This window comes from Tenrec ecaudatus, chromosome 4, assembly GCF_050624435.1.
Source record: "Tenrec ecaudatus isolate mTenEca1 chromosome 4, mTenEca1.hap1, whole genome shotgun sequence".
NCBI classification, from domain to species: Eukaryota; Metazoa; Chordata; class Mammalia; order Afrosoricida; family Tenrecidae; genus Tenrec; species Tenrec ecaudatus.
In genome coordinates, this window is record NC_134533.1 from 63,695,019 (window position 1) to 63,712,747 (window position 17,729).

A 17,729-nucleotide genomic window follows, 5' to 3' on the forward strand; every position below is an offset into this window, starting at 1 on the left:
CTGATGCCAGAATGTTTCTCCATCAGGAAGCCCTGAGAGCTGTTGTGCATGGTGCTAGAGCCCCAAGGAGCTTCTTTTAGCAGAGAACTTAGAGTTGTGATGGATGGCGCACAGAGTTAAGTGCCTGCCTACTAACAGATATTTTGACAGTTCAAACCCACCCAGAGATGCCTCAGAAGAAAAGCCACAGCTTAAAAAAACCACCACCATGCAGAGCATGAAACACATGGGATCAGCATGAGTGGGAATCAACTGCAACAGGTTGGAATGGTTACGTTAATTCCAGAGAGGTTTGAAAAGGTACCATCTGTCCTAGAGGAGTCAGGAGGGGAAAGAAAGGAGCTGAGAGGGACTTGCGGAGTGCGTAGAATAGAAGCTGGTTCTTCGAAGGTGGAATCACTTAGCAGAGTCTGGAAAGACTATTACCACAGTGGACATGAGGCACCAAAGAGAGTGTGATGACAGATCTGGCAGAGTGAAGGTGAGGAAGAGTGTGTTGTTGAAGTATCACACCGAAGCCACTGTCAATGTCTAAGAAGGACTAATGGCAATGAGTTCAGTTATGAAAGTACTTAAATTACGCAAGATAGGACGGACCAAACGGAAGGCACTGGTTGACGGGCGAGAGCAACCAGATTCAAAAAGCGTTTGGGAAATGTACATGTGCGCTTGACACGATGGATGGATGTAAGAATTGTACAAGCCCCAATAAAATGATTTTTTAAAGCATTTGGGGAAATAATGAGGGCGAGTGAAAGAGGTAGAAATTTCAAAGATGTACCTGAGTCATATGTGATGACATACAGGTGGCACTTAGAAATGCAAGGCTAGGGCTTTTAGGAAAAGGGCAGGCTGGTGTCATCAATGGAAAGGGGGCTGAGTTGCTACCTCAGATGGGCAAAGAACATTTACATCTAAAAAGGGGCTGACCAAGGAGGAACCAGCAAAGGAGAGTCAAAAAGACTCAGGAAGAAAAACTGGGCAAAAGAGAGGCATTGGAGGTCAGGGGTGGAGGAAAAGTTGATAGAGAAGTTAACACCAACAACGGCCAATAGAGTTTTAGAGGGGAAATTAAGTAACAGTGCTCTGTGGATGTAGGTAGTAGCAAATTCATGACTTAGAAAATTCACTGTGCAACCTAGTGCAAGATATTTAACATTTCTTTGATAATATGTATATCTTTGGATTATTATAAATACTAAACTGTGAGCTACAGCCTTTCTAGTTTGGAGTGAATTTTTCTTGAGAGATGAGAGCCAATGAAGAATTGAGTCCCTCTAGACCATGTGAGTTCATTCCTGGTGTTATGATCACCAATTACAAATTCCTAACTCGAAGTTCTTTGACTTTAAAGAGTAGGGGGATTTTGTTTTGTTTTGCTGTTGTTTTAAGTTCAGCATTTAAGAGATACACCTTAAAAGGAAGATCTTGAAGGGAACAGAAGGCAAGGTTCAAGGTCAAAGGGCTTGGCCTCCTTGCAGGCCCTCCTCCGCTGTCATTGCCTAGTCGGCAGTCAGGACTCCACGCTTGTTCCTTTTTTCCAGGACAAAGGCACAGGCGCGACCAGAGGTCAGATTTCTGCTAGCTGAGAAAAACCGGGATGGACCTCAGCACTCTTGACCACCAGGTGACATGTTTTGGTCTTGTTGTTTTTGCTTTTGAATAATTTTTGCCTTCAGGGAAGCTGCCCTTCAAAGTGGCTGATGCACCTCACCCTTGTCTGGTCTGGTCATCTGCCACAGTCATTCTGAATGCTCAAGAGAAAGAAGTCAGTGGTGACATATCCAGCTATTGAAGAAGAAAAATATCCCACTCGAGCAGAGCCAAAGCATCCACATCCCACGTCTGGAGCATCTTTCCCCTAGATTACTTGTTTGAAGGAATGTCGTCCTCTGTTACTTAAACCACCTTTGAGACCATGTCTTCTATTACTTGCTTTCAGAGGTTTCTATGTCAGTCTAAGGTCCCAGTTGCCAACAATAGACTCCACTAGAGAGTTCAAGCAAAATGTAGGAAAGAGTGTGAAAGAATCCCTGCAGTGAGCCAGGCTCAGGGTCAGGAAGCCAGGAACAATATCCATATTGCATCAGCAGGCAGCCACAATAGAGACTCTGCCACCTCCACCTCTGCTGGCTGCAGGCTCGGAGTTCATACTGAGAGAGATGGAGCACAGGATTCACTCCTTTACCTGTGCCACCTCGGAAAGCTAAATCTCCCTCCACCACCTACACAAGAACCAGTTCTTTACAGCACCTCTTTTTCCTTCTGAATTAAAGTCGAAGGAAGGAAGGAGTGCCAAATTGGCCAAGGTTCACCACACTCGCGTCTGCCCTAGCTGCAAGGGAATCTAGTAAAGAAAGAAGGTTTCTCATTTTTACCTCGTGGCATCATGGTTCAGAAAGGGGGATTTCAGTCAGCTCTTGTTGTGAAACAAAGGACCTCAAAAATGAACAAGGAGCATTTATTGTGTCTGAGAATTAAAAATCTGGGAGCAGCTTAGCTGGGTGGTTCTGGCACAATGTCTCCCATGAAACTGCAGTCACATGGTTGACCAGGGCTGCATCGTTTGCAGAAAGTCGTCTGAGTAGAAACCTTGGCCGAGTGTCGACTGAAAGTGTCAGTCCATCACCAGGTGGGCCTCCCCGCAAGGCTGCCTGACATTCTCAAGAGCTGGCATGGGTTTCCCCAAGAGTGACTCTGATTCAACAGCCCAGAGAGAGATCCCAAGGTATAAGTCGAGTTTTTATAACCTCATCTTAGAAGTGGTAAAGCATCATTGCTGGTGCACTCTGTTACATAATGTTGTATTGCATAATGTTGTATTCTATTGCATGTTACATAAACTGACCCTAGTACCGTGTGGGAGGGAAACACCAACATAGAATGCTTAAAAGGAGCTCGGTGTCCAGAAATTGTGCAAAACGTTCATTCGAGTGCTGTTCTCCAATATGTTTCACTTTACTCATTACATTCACTGCCATCAAGTTGAACCCAACTCATAGTGACCAACCCTTTAAAATAAAAGATGATTCCATTTTCAGTTAGCCCTATCTTGAAGCTTTGGCCAGTCCAGACCCCTCCTGGTTTTGCCAAGAACTGACTAGATCAATCTTTCTGTGCACAGATCGTGTGTTTGAGTGCTAAAATATCTAACTAATGTACTTCGTAAGTGGTCTTTCTACTACCAATCTTGCTTCCCATAAAACTTTCTCCACAAAGCAGATATGGTGATGTGTTAATTCAGGAGTTCAAAACACCTCAATTCCTTGCTTAAACCTCAGAAAATTTCATTACACTGGGAGGGAAACCCACACTCCTCTCTTTGGTCTCTATAATGTCCAGCAGAACTGAGTTTCCCTCTCCCATCGTAGCACCGTCTTATTCCACACCCTACCTTGCTCCGTTCATTTAGTTACATTGCTCTCTTTCTGTCTGCAGACAAATTAGCTTGTCCTCAACTGAGTAAGGTTTCATGTGCTCTCTTCTCTACCCGTTGTACCTCCATAGCTTTCTTACTCATGGCTCCTTTTTGCCACATTTTAGTGTTGGCATCACCTTCTCATAGAAGCCTGTCCCAATGACCTTATCTAAATAAACACTCTATTTCACAGCAACCTGATTCCTTCATATTACTTAAAAAATTATTGGGCTTATTCATTCCCATCATAAATATTTGTTGAGCATCTCCTGTGTGCCAGAAAGTGCTGTTTGCTGAATATCTGTGTTGTTGTTGTTGTTGTTGTTTTTGTTTTCCCTAGTCCTCGCCATGCTCTTACCGTGGGTAGGATGTTAATTCCACGAGATTAGGAAACTTGTCTACCTAGTTCATGTCTAAGACTCTAGCACCTCGGACAGCGCCCAACACAGAGGAAACATCCTGTATCTGTTCAATGACAGCAGGTAGAAAATAATGAAGGGTAGTGCTCAGATACAGTTGGGCTGGGATAATCAGGAGGATAATCAGGGGTCGGAACTTTGCAAACATAGGAACCAGTGTCATAAAGCCCAAGAAGAATGTTCATCAGGGAAGCAGAATCTAAATGCGCAGTCTCCAACAGGAAGCAAGACTGAAGAGCCAGTAATAAGATGGGGGAAACTAGTTTGTGGAGTCAAACTGAAGCTTCCCTTCCTTGTCACCCCTTTTACTATCAATCTTATCAACACGGACACAAGCTCTCTATAAAATGTCAGCTAAGCTGCACTTTCTTCCGGTGCATAAAATGTTCAGCAATTCAGGTTTGTCACCAGCAGCGTGCCCACTGTTTGTCATGGATCAGATGATTAAATTTTTAAAAAATGCTTGTTAAGTAAATATTTAATGATTGAGTGACCTGGTTATTTCATGAAGCCTCCAGGAAAACGATATGAAAAGTTGTCGGTTATTTTGTCTGTGAATGTGAAACCAAAGTACCTGAGGACCATGACCTTTCCTGGCTGACTTAAATTAAAATGCATTATGCTTGTCTGTAAAATTATAGGAAAGCTGAGATCAAAATGGATAAGAAAACAAAAGGGCTCAGAAATAGATTTGTAATTGTGAAGCCATGTTTGAAATATTTTACCTTCAATTTCTTTACTCTCTGAGCTGGTGCCTGGTGTGATAAATGAAGCCCTTGGTCAAGATCAAAGTGACCTGAAAGGGCTACACTCTCAGCTCCCTACAGATCACTTTAGGCAGATGAATTGAGAACCTCCTAGATTACAATGTCAGACACGGTGGACTTTATAAATATATTAAGTCAATTTCCTACTTTGTAGAACATTGTACTCCCAGAGTGGGGCACATGTGTGGACACCGAGTTAAAACCTGTGACTTTTGATAGAATTACTAAACAACAATTAGGAATGGAGAGAGTAGTTCTATCTAGAAAAATTGATCTATTTGTTTGCATGGCTGTAATAAAGTTCCTTAATATTCCTAAAAACCAGTGTTCTCATGGCAAAATCTCAGTGTTTGAGAAGACAAGGCCCTTTGGTGGCACTAGCAGTATCACACTGGCTCTTAACATATGACTCATTTGTGTCGCATATATTAGCCACAAGTCCCCTGACTGTCATGGGGGTACACAGAGAGTCTCAATCCCAGAGCTGAGACAAGGATACTCCCTGGTCTGCAGTAAGCATTGGTTAAGTGTGTATTGCTTGGTTGACCTCTGAAATAGATCATCCTCTTCTATTCTTATCTATCTGAAACAGGTAAAATCCAGATCTGCAAGCTGACAGATTTCACACAACCCAATTCAAAGACACATACCTTCAGGAATCTATTCTTGTGCCCAGGCTTTGCTCTCCTGAATTCATCTAAAAGGCTCAATGTGCACCCCATTTGATATGGATTGATAAGTCTTCCTTTTCATAACTGATATAAGCCCCTCCTCACTGACCACTCGTATTCTTTACCTGTTGGGCCTGAGACCATGGGGAATCTATGTACATGTATGAATATGTCTTCAAAATATAAGTTTATTGAAGCAAATGTGTGCACACAGAAAGTGAAATTTAAGAGTGTGTGTATTCAAGATGTACACGAGATTGTGAGTGTGAGTTTAGTCCAATGGAGAACAGGAGGAGCTTGGATTTTGTTGTTATTGTATTCTTTTTGCAATTTAAGTGAGAATGTATGTTTTTTTAAAGTTCACCAATTTCTATATGTACAAGAGCGCTTCAAAATGCATGGGAAAAAAATCTCAATATCTTTTGTACCATGTTTTGAAGCACCTTTGTATAATTCAGTGACACCGATTCTATTCCTCAAGTTATGCAAACGTCCTCCCGCTCCTTCCCCAATCCCTCCACCAGGAAGGGACTCCTTTATGCCCACCAGAGTTCTAAGGCAGCTTCTGTAAATAGAAGCTACCCACAAGCTACTCCATGTATCAGAAGACCAAACAAGTGTGGAACTTCATCCCTCTAGTTTCCTAGTCCTTGGTCCTCCATTCGGTATTCCTGGCGAAAGACTTATTAACTGTCAAATTTTAGATAGAGATGGCCAAAGAAAAGCTACTGGTCTCAGGTAAGCAAGATACAGGGTCAACCCCAATCAGAGCCAAACTGACCCCTCCCTAGAAGTATGTGCTACAGAGGACCACACTAAACCCATGGGTTGGGGGGAGGGGCTGCCATGCCACACCCACACGGAAGCAAACTATAAAGGACAACGAGAGAATAAGGGTCTAGACCCCATATCAGCGCACTAAGCCTAGAGGACGACACCATTGCATGGAGCAGCTAAGGCTGACAGAGGCCAACAACAGCTTGACACATGATGTCCTCTCAGTGGAGCATACCATGACAGAAGACAATACTAGAGGCACATGGCGGGGAGTTAGTTGGTTCTGAACCCCCACAGTGAGGTGAACCAAAAAGGGAACAGAACAAATGAATAATGAGAGCAAAGCCAAGCCGCAAAGCTCCCAAGGAGCCCCCAAACTAGACTTAGGCTAGGAGGGGCAGTTCCAGGAACCATCCCTCCCCCCCAGGACTATTGTGGAGATATTCATTGAGGTCAGCGTATGGACCTGGAATTATGTATACTTCCCCTGCCTCCCCCAGTTATTTTCTTCTATCTCTTTTATTCAATCTTTTGTTTTGTCTCCATTACTGTTGGTTTTGCCTACCTATATAACAGAGGTATGGGAAGCAAGCTAGAAGAGAAAGCAATGGAACCAGTGGTTCTGGAGGGACTTGGGGGAGGAGGAGGCAGAGGAAGGCATTGGTGAGCAAACAATACCATAGACAGGGAGCAACTAGAGAAATAAAATTAACAATGAGGAGGTTGTAGAGATCCTGGGAATGTTGGAGCAATAGCAATCAAGCTGAGAGAAATTACTAAAAGGCAGAAGAAGGCTGAGTATGATGTTGGCACAGGAGGAAGGCAAAAGGGAAACGGGAGGTCTAGGAAGCAAAGCTATGGGTAGAGGTATACACATAGGTGTGTACATATGTAAATACTTTAATTCACAAAAATAGGTGTATTGGCCTATGTGCATATATAGTAATACACTGAGGTAGTGGATGGTAATACACAGAGGTAGGGCCTCTGCTCAAGCCTTCCCCCAATGCAAAAACAATTTGTCTAACAACCTGGCATTCTGTGATGCTCACCCTTCCGGCTCAATCACTGAAGACAAAATGGGTGCCTAAGCAAATGTGATGAAGAAAGCAGATGATGCCTGGCTATCAAAAGATATAGCATCTAGGGTCTTAAAGTCGTGAAGTTAAAAAAAGCGGCCTTCTAGCAGAAAAGCAAAAGCCCTCATGGAAGAGGCACACCAGCCTGTGTGATCATGAGGTGCCGGTGGGAACAGGTAACAGGCATCAGAGGACACCAAACAAACAAAAAAATTGTTGGGAACAAGGAGGGTCAGAGCAGAGACCCAAAACCCATCTATAAACAATGGGAGACCCCCTCACAGAAGGGTCACAAGGGAGAGATGATCCATCCTGGGCGTAGTATAGCACCAATGAAACACAATATTCTTCTGATTCCTCGAGGCTTCTTCATCCCTCACTATCATGAACCCAGTCCTACCTTTTGCTGCAGGCTAGACTGGAGCATGTACACAGTACAGGTAAGAGATAAGAGCTTATGACACACGGAATCCAGGAATAGGAATGGGAGTAGTGATACCAGGAGGGTAGGGGGAAGGTGGGGAGAGAAGGGGAGGAAGAAGGAACTGATCTCGATGATTGACACATAACCCAACACTCCCTCCCCCATCCCCCAACCAACGGGGATGAATAACAGAAACCATGAGGGAAGAGAGACATTGGTTGGTGTAAGATATGAAAATAATAATTTACAATTTATCCAGAGGTCACAGGGTGAGGGTGGGGAGGGAGGGAAAAAAGAGCTGCTACCCAGGACTCAATAGAAAGTAAATGTTTAGAAAAAATGATGGCAACATATGTACAAATATGCTTGATACAATGATGTATAGAGTATTATAAGACCTGTAAGAGCCCCCAATAAAAATCTTTTAATAAACTTTTTTTAAAAAAGAAGATAGTAAGCAAGCAAGCTTGGCTGTCTGTCAAAAGGATTATTCTTTGAAAACATTTTTTTCCCCTGCACATTGTTGTTTTTCAGGTTGGGCCTACTCTTTTCCCAGGGTGGGAGGGTGGGGAGTGGGTTGGGGTAGGTGAATGAATGAATCACTTGTTTTTCAAACACAAATATAGGATCATAAAGCAGCAAGTAAAACCCACACAGTAGCTGAATTGTTTTTGGTTTTTGTTTTTCCAATTTAAGGCAAACTCTTCTTAGTGACTAAGTGTGGGTTAAGGCCCAACAGGAATAAAGTCTAAGCAGGTTCACCGCTGGCCTCCAGACACCATCCCCTGAGTATTAATATTCATATGGGATTTTCAGGGAACACAGAGCAGTCTTATGTCACACCACTAATCCTGTTTCTGGGTCAGGATGACTCCTGAGGCAAAAGGAGCCTCTCTGCTCCGGAGAAGCTTACGGTTTCTTTTCCCGTCCACCATCACCCTCACCTTTGCCAGCATTTGCTGTTCTTTTACAGAGCAAGGAGCTAATAGAGAGCCCATCCGTTGGCGTTGTTGCTGTTCTAAGCACTTTCCAAGCATCAACTCACTGCATCTTCAAAGTAATGCTACAAAATAGGTGCTATTATTATCTCCACTTCTCAAGCCCGGAAACTGAAGCCGGAGAGTAAATCACTTGGCCAAGGTCACCTAGCCAGGACGAGGCATGGCTGGGATTCAAGCCCAGGAAGTTTGGATCTAAACTAGGTGCTGTTGAGTCGACTCTGACTCACCGTGATCCCCCATGTGTGTTAGAAGAGTCCTGAGCTCCACAGATTTGTACCAACTGATTTTTCTGTAGATCACCAGGATTTTCTTCCAAGGCATTGTGCATTGGGTGATCTTGAGCCACCAATCTATGTGTCAGCAATTAAGCACTTGATTCTCTGCATCACTGAGGAACTCTAGTGTGGCTCCGGAACCTGCTCTATGCGCGGCAACACTGCCTTGCCTGACTGACGAAACCTCTGTTACAAACTAGCTCTAAAAATGGACTAGTAATGTCAATATTAAATAAAGTCACAGGTGAAAATGGTACAGAACTTTGGCAGTTATGTATTTGGAGACGAATTATATAAGGGGGGAAACATTGTATCAGCCAACGGCTATAAGAGAAGAAATATGTGCTTTCTCTGTCTCTATTCTGTTATACTACCAACTTGATATTTCTGAGTACAAAGCTTTACCTGTCCATCTATGCTCTCAGCTCTGTTGAGGCCTGGGAATTGAATTCCCTAAAAGCACAAAGAAAGAGACTTACTAATGAGGGGACTGATGTGTATGGGCGGAGCAGGGAGTGCAGTTAGGAGAATGGCGTTTCTACAGCCTTTGGTAGGTGAGGATGCTGGACCAGTGAGCATCTAAAGTGTCATTCGCATTTTGCTGAGTGGCTTTACAAGATTGGTCTCAGAGTTTTAAACATTGTTCCCATGTAACTTTCTTTGTTTTCATGGTATGTCATTGAGAAGCTAGGAAAGGCCAGCTACAGTCATCTACGTAAGCTTATGTGCTGTCTCTTCTAAGAAAGACTTAATAAATATCTGTAGAAGCATAAAAATAGATAGTTTGGTATAACTGCCTCTGGTGTTAAGGAACCTTGGAAACACAGTGGTTAACATATTTGACTAGCTACTGAAAGGCCAACAGTTCGAAGTCATTATCCACTGCTTAGAAACATATTATGTTCATCGGCCTCTGTGAAGATTGCAGCTTTGGAAACTCAATGGCGCAGTTCTGCGCTGTCCTTTGGTGTTATTATGAGTCAGAATCAACTCAATAGCCATGCATTTTGCACACTGAATTATGCCACAATGCATCCTTGAAAATATGGGGGGGGGGGGTTCAAAAAATTTGTGGGAAAATTCTATTATCTTTTAATTTCCATTTTCCATGAACTTTCTGAAGATTCCAACTAGGACTGCAGCTCCCACACTCTGACTTAAATGGGGCACCAGTCAAATCTCTGACCTGGTTTCCAACACAAAGTTCGCAGCTAACCATCTATGACATGGTTGATTATTTTTCCCATTGAATCAATTATCTGCTGTCATATAACATATCACTCTAAAAACTAGTAATTTAGGACAATGAACGTTTCTTCTCACCTGTGGGTCAGGAGGCCATGTGTGGTTTGGCTGCGCTGCAGTCAGCTGTCATCCAGGGCTGTGGTCGCAGCTGAGAGATTGACTGGAGTAGGATCCCTTCCAAGTTCATTCTTGTAGCCATTTGCAGATTTTAGTTCCTTGCAGGTTGTTGGACTGAAAACTCTAAGGTCCTCAGTGATTGGTAATGGCTAACAGCCACCCTCAATCTCATGCAATTGGACCTCCCCATTGAGTAGTTCACAACATGGCACCTGGCTTTCTTCAAAGTTAGTAAATGAGAGAGACTTCCCAAGATAAAAGCCAAAGTCGTTTTTGGAAATTAATCTTGAACATGATATACTTTACCTCTCTTGTATTCTGTTAACTAGAAGTCGGTAATTCTGGCCTGTGCTTAAGGGGAGGAGTTTAACAAGGGCATGAATATCATGAGGTGGGATTATTGAGGCCTTCTTAGAGGCTGTCAACCACACCTAATTAGGACAGCATCATTCCAAGTGTGGAAATCATTGATTTGTAATCCATACAAGCATTTGTCATTGAAAAGCTTTTTAAAAAATCATAGGGATTCAATAGGACAGAGTGGAACTGCCAGTGGATTTTCAAGGCTGAAATTCTTTCCCCCTTATTTAGTAGCCCAATGCATAACCCACTATGCCATAAGGATCCATCATTTGTAATCTAGTCGTCCCCCAAATCCTCTAACCCTCAGAGAGAAACGCCATCAACTGTTTTGACAGTCACATCTGCGTGATGGGATTATTTTGAAAGGGATCTGTGAGAGAGAGGAGTCGGAGTGGTTGAGTGGTTGGACCACGTGGTTGCTGAGTGAACATCACCAGACACTTCATGAGCGGAAGATGTGCAGTCTGTGTTCATAAGGATTATAGTTTTGGAAACCCTGTGGGGCAGTTCCACTCTGTCCTACAGAATTGCTATGAATTCAAATCAATTCAGTAGCAGCGGGTTTGTCTGGTTTGTGGGAGGAGGAAGAGAAGGACCAAGTAGTGAGGGAGGTTCTACTTAACAGAGTATACATATCTACATAGTAAAGTATAATCTATGTATTTAAAAACAACCAGATGTACTTTTTAATTAGTTTGGATTTAATACACATAACATATCATTCCATATTTCAATCAGGTCAAGTAGAATGTACAATTGCTACCACACTCAGTTTCCAACCCTTCTTTTGCTATACGGACTCCTTGAATTCGTCTCCTCTCCTCCCCTCCCCCAAGCCCTTTAGTCCACTTGCTGTCCCTATATGGTCATCAATCCTGGGTTTCATGTACCAAAAAATGGAAAAGCATACAAGAAATATTTCAAATTTAAGAATAAAGCTTCCTAGCATTAAAGAAAAGGAAAGGTTATTAACAAAGAAACAGAGGCTAGTTTAATAATAGTTCTCAGCAGTGTTAAATACCAGAAAATAACAGAGCAATGCCTCATAGGTTTGCCTTTTTAAAAAGTTTATGTGAAGAATTTTGTCTTCTGCTATTTTTCTATTCATAAGTGGTGGCAATAAAAAGATATACATGGATTTCCAGAGTTCAGCAAATCTACCGTCTTTGTATGTAGTTTCTATATTTCTGCCTTATTCCAGCTAATCAGGCAAAGGCTCAAAATAAAGAGTCAAAGAATGTGGACTTCATCATATCAAATGACTGAAAAAGAACATTAAAATTATTAAAAGACCAAATTCATTAATCCATTCAACAAATTTATTTATTGAATATCAACAATGTGCCAGGCATGCTTCTAGGCTTTTAGGATACACCAATCAATAATCATTAATAAAGACATATGCTCTCACTAAAAAAAATTGTAGTGATGCCTTATGTGGTATAGTAATTTACTCATTATGGTTCATCAAGCCATGGTCTTTAGAACTCACATCAAACCAGAAAGAGGAACCATGCAGATTTGGCAATTTCCTCTTTCCTTGATGAGCTGTAGTACAAGAAGGTGGCGGAAGATGCTGATAAGATTATATGAAGCAGTTATGAGTGCTTATTAACAGGGTTGATTGTGGAAGTAAAAACTTGGAATCCTAGCAAGGGGATTGGTCAATTTTGCCATCCTACAGAATAGAAAATGAGCCACCTCAGAAATATCCCTAAGAAAGAAGAGTCATGAGTGCCTTTGGATACTGGGAACTCTGTGTGCTGAACCTCATTTATTCAGAAACAGAAAACTGACACCAGAGAAGCAACCGAGGAGTGACAAAGCAACAGCAGCAGAGCAAACACATCATGAGACAGAGCAGTGGGCTTCTCAGCCCATGGAGCAGTACAACTGAATATCTTTTGTCAGTAGTCTTTCTCATAGAGTAGGGTGCCCCTAGGCACTTAATTGGGAAGGTAATTTTGTTGACACTCGGTGCTTGAACTGAGTGCCCACAGGCTTATAACAGAGTGGTATACTCTTTATCTGCAGCACTAAAAGAGCTTTGTAATATTTTCTGAGCAGGGCAGAGACCAAGGGGCCTTGTGGCTGAGAAGCTGAGGACCAGAGAGAGACTTGCTTGTGGGTTGTTATAACTGAAGAGCAATATCCTGAATGTTTCTGATCCAGAATTGTAACCTGTTAGCTAGCCTAAAAAACTCCACAATCATGAGTGTTATCTGAGTTCCATTTGGCTCTTTCAATGAATTATTGAAGCCTACAGAGAAGGGGAGTGCTATGGGAAGGATGGTTAGTGTTAAAATGGCAGAAGAGAAAAGAGGATCGAGACCCGTCTGACCCTTGTGTCATGAAAATCAGTTAGGACTACTGTTGATGGTGATTCTCCTTTTTCCCTCTGGTGAAGTCAGAGGAAGTCTGACATGGCCACCGTGCCCTTTATTACACCTTACACTGTGGATCTAGAGCAATGTTTCCTAAAATGGGCAATACTCTCCACCCCCACCCACCCACCCATGCACCCCCATGGGACATTGGATCCAGGAGCACTGCAAAAGCAGATACATTTGGAAATGTTGATGGCAACATATGTACAAATGTGCTTAGTACAATTGAATGATGGATTGTTAGACGATTTCTAAGAGCTCCCCAATAAAATGATTAATAATCATTTTTTAAAAAGCAGATACTATGCTTAGTCTTGTGTGTGTGTGTGTGTGTGTTACAGCTTTAATCTTGGTCATTCCTGCTTCAGCACAGTAAGAAATATTGCACATGATCAACGTGTTTTGTTCTGGGGTGGGGGGAGGGGAGGGAATCACCTTAGAACGTACAACCCAAGTTGGTAAGGTAAAGGAGATGGGTAGTGAATCCACCCCGTGCCTTTGGCAAAATGCAGGAGCCCCCACCCCCCAAGATACCTTGAGTCCAGCCCCTCCGGGGAAAAAGGGGGTACATGAACTCTCCCCTACTCCACAGGTGCCTCCCTGGGACCCAAAGCCCACAGTACCCTCCAGCTTGCAGCTCTCACACAAGCCAGTTTCATATGCTTGGTCTTAATAAGGCAGTTCCATTGATTGCAATTTGGACTTGTGAATGGGTGGAGACTAACCTGTCAATCAAGTCACAGCCCAATGATGCCTTCTGGGAGGTATAGCCTTTTTATAAGAGAGATACTGGGGACCCCTCACTCTCACTCACTCTGTCCTTCGCTCTCCTGCTCACTAGGACTCTGCTTGCCTCCAGGGGTGGCCCCATGAGGCCCACTTGACCCTGAGAGCTCTCTATGCCCTGCCATGTTTCCATTGACCTTGGAGCCCTGGAATTCTGCGCCCACTGCCCTGTGATCTTCCTACTTCTTGCTTCACCTTTCTGCATATCAGCCCACAGCTACGTGAGTCTGAAGAAGGTTCGGCTGGCATTGGATCCATTGGACTGAGCTAGGAAGGCTTCTTGATATGATTACTTCTTTTTCTTTCTTTAAAAATTTTTATTGGCATATAACTCACAAATTTTACAATTCAATAGTTCAATCATATTTAAAAGAGTGGTACAGTCATCACCACAATCAATTTCAGGACATTTTCTTCATTTGTCTACTATCTAACAAAGAGCAGCTTCCAATTTCCCCCAACATCCTGTGGGGTACTCCCAAGAAATCACTGATCCAGTTACGGTCCCTGGATATCATATAACATACACAGAAAAACCTTTTTTAAAATCAACAATAATAACAAAGTAAAATAGAAAAACACCTCAATAGAAAAGACAGCAGACAATATTAAAGGCTGGAAAAAATGTAAAATGGGTTAAAGGGGAGAGCAAATGCTAAGGTGTTTATTTTAATGTAACTGAATCTGCAGTCATCCACTTTGCCATGTATTCTTCAAGATAGCAAGAAAACTCACATCCTTGTTCTGTGATAAGAGAGGATTCACCAGAGGCTTAATCCATGTGTATTTCCCCTTCACTGAAACAGAACCAACTTTCAAATGGGTCAAATGGGAGATCAAATGATAAGATACTACATTTTAACTTACCTACATCTGCCATGAATGACTTCACAATGCCCTCTGTATGCTAACAAGGTTCTTGAGCTAAAGCTCTTTCTTATACATATGGGGGTGCCGCTGGGTTTGTGTCTCCAGGCAACCGGGCCGACATCCTTGGATCATGGCGACAGTACAAGAGTTTGTAACAATCAGGAAGGCACTGAGTAATGTTTTACTCTGAGAAATGGGCAGTAGGTCAAATCAACTTGGGAACCTGGGATCTGTAGAAAAGGGAATGGCCAGGTTATGATGTCCACATTGACACTCTAGAGGCAGATGTAGCAATCTTAAATAGGCCAATGGAGACAATGCAATGCTACATCAGAAGAAAATATGCCTTGAATATGTAGATTTTAGTCTCAGGCTATAATAATAACTTAGTAGTAGTAAACTTATTAATATTGTCCATCAATAGTTATCGAAGGAGGAAAGCCACATAATCACTCCTATGGATAGTTAAAAGCAGTTCATCAAATGTAGTCTCTATTTTGAAGAAAAGTGAGCAGGGGCGGCAGGTGGGGGATGCAGTGTTTAACATTAGAACAATGATCAAAACCTCGAGGCAGCATTGTGGAAGCTGAAACACCTAACATACTTTTTGCAGGACAAACACTTATTTTCAGTATCTTCATTATCATCTAACAATAGTTTGTAAATTTGTTGTATAATAAAAGAGCTAAAGGTAAATAAGTTACTTTTATTAAAATAAGGGCTAAAAATACCTAAGGAATTGTTGATTTGTTGATAAAAATGAACAAAAAATTTTAATAAAATATTAGAATGAATAGGATGTTAGGAAAATATTCATATGCAAAGATGTTTTTTAAATTATGAGTTGTTTCTTTTCCCTAGCAATCATCTACTAAAAATATTATTCCCATTTCATAAAAAAGCTAATTAATTTTTTTGTTTTATTTTATGGAAAAACACTTGAGCATTGTTCACACTTCATATTTATAGAATTAAAAGTATATGAAGATATAGAACTGGAGATTAAATGGAGTGACAAACCATTTTCCTGAATTTTAAACATTATCAAGGTAATTATTTGATTTTTCTCAAATAACTCAGAGGCTTAATGTGTCCAATAAAAATGTTCCAAAATAACTCTTCCAACTTCTTCCTTATGAAGGAATCATGATAACACAGCCACTTAAAAGGGATATAGTGTTAAATATTGAAAAACAATTATTTGAAAGTTTGGGAGGACAATGTCCTCCAAGACAATAAAGCCTGTAACAAACTCCCAGTTGTCAGGATGCTGTGTATGTGTGGCAAGAGTGGACAGCTACATCAGAGGAGCAACGTAAGCACTTTAAGAACTGGCACTCGTGTATATAAGAATTCAATGTACAGTTAAATTTTCATCATAAATCAATAAGATATTCAATGCGTGAGATAGGAACAACTGTTTAAGCATTTGGTGGAATATAAAGCTACACCCCAATGACGCGGCACCGTTTTTAATTCGAGGATGAACTACATGAAGTGCCGTAGCCCAAGCTCTAGGTGAGCAGTTCGATGAACCGGGGAAGGGGTGCTTTTTCCTTAGTATAAAAGATGAGAGAAATCACAAACAAACAAATGAGATGTCATTATGTAAACATTCAAAACAATGGTTTCATCAGAAGAATAATATGCCTGGAATATGCAGACTTTAGTCTTAGAATATAAGAACAATTTATGAGTAGTAAGCGTATGACGATGGTTCCTTCTCACTCAACGCACTCCGAAGTTAACAAGCCATGGGTGACCTTGAGAGGGAAGGGGCTTCCAGAATGCTTCATTGTGCTCAGAGGGAACTTGCTGTGGACCACAGGCAGCTGTGCAAATAGAACAAGGGAGTACTGCATCCTTTAAAATGAAAAAGGTGCGTGACTGGGTTGGCTTACTCCATCTGCATGCTGAGGAAACCGGAGAAGCTGGATTCAACACCGAAGAATGCGGCATCAGGATCGGAGGAAGGCTTATTAACAACCCGCGATATGCAGAGGACACCCTTTGCTTGCTGAACGTGAGGAGGACTTGAAGCGCTTGCTGCTGAAGATCAAGGATGGCAGCCTTCTGTTCGGATCATCAGCCACTGTCAAGAAGACCAGCATCTTCACAACTTGACCAACAGGTAACATGATTAATGGAGAAAAGGTTAAAGTCGTCAAGGATTTTGTCTTGCTTGGATCCACAATCAATCGTCATGGCAGCTGCAGTCCAGAGATCAAAGGACAGACTGTCTTGGGTCAATCTGCACAAGACCTCTGTAGAGTACTGAGCATAGGATGGTGCTTGGAGGACTAAGGCGCCCCTGACTAAGGCCACGGTATTTTCAGGTGCCTCATATCAGTGGTGGGGTTCAAATAACTTAGGCAGCTCCCTGCCTTCATGGCCAATTTTAAGCATAAACAAAATGATACACTGAACGGTAGTTTATTATTCCATAGAGTTAAATAAGAACAATAAAAGATGCACGCAAAAGCAGATTGTGTTATGCAAGTTTTAAAATACTAAATGAATTCCTGACAAAAACAACAAAACTGTTGTTTAAGATATTTCCATTCTGCTTTTTGATGGGCATCTTCACCGGCAATATTCTTCACTTTCATCCGAGCACCATCGGCCGTTTGGTTCATCCTTACCGATCTTTTCACTGTAGGCGTAGGATCCCATTTCTAGACAGCAGGTCAGTTAGACAACAGTCATGGTGTTTGATACGTTACAAACAGGTGACTTCTTTTCTCTGAACATATTATGTTCATCTTGGAAAAAACCCCTTCTGCTTCTGCTGAACTTACAACAATTGTTCTGATAATATTTTTAGCTCTTTAAACACTTTCAGGAATTGCATTCTTAATATGGTGGGAATTTAGGGCATAGCACAAAGCTGAAACGAAGGACAGTGTGTCACCCTGGCTGTTTGGCACTTTTCCTGTTTACATTTTAGGTACACAAATGTATAATCATGCTATGTAAATAATTATGCATTCTATTTTCCACTAATATTGTATTGGAATATCTTTGCAATATTATTAAATGATTTCTATGAGACTAATTCACAATTGTAAAATATATATATTAAGAACCATCAATGTTGAACTATTATTTCTTATTGTTTTCCATAAGAAAT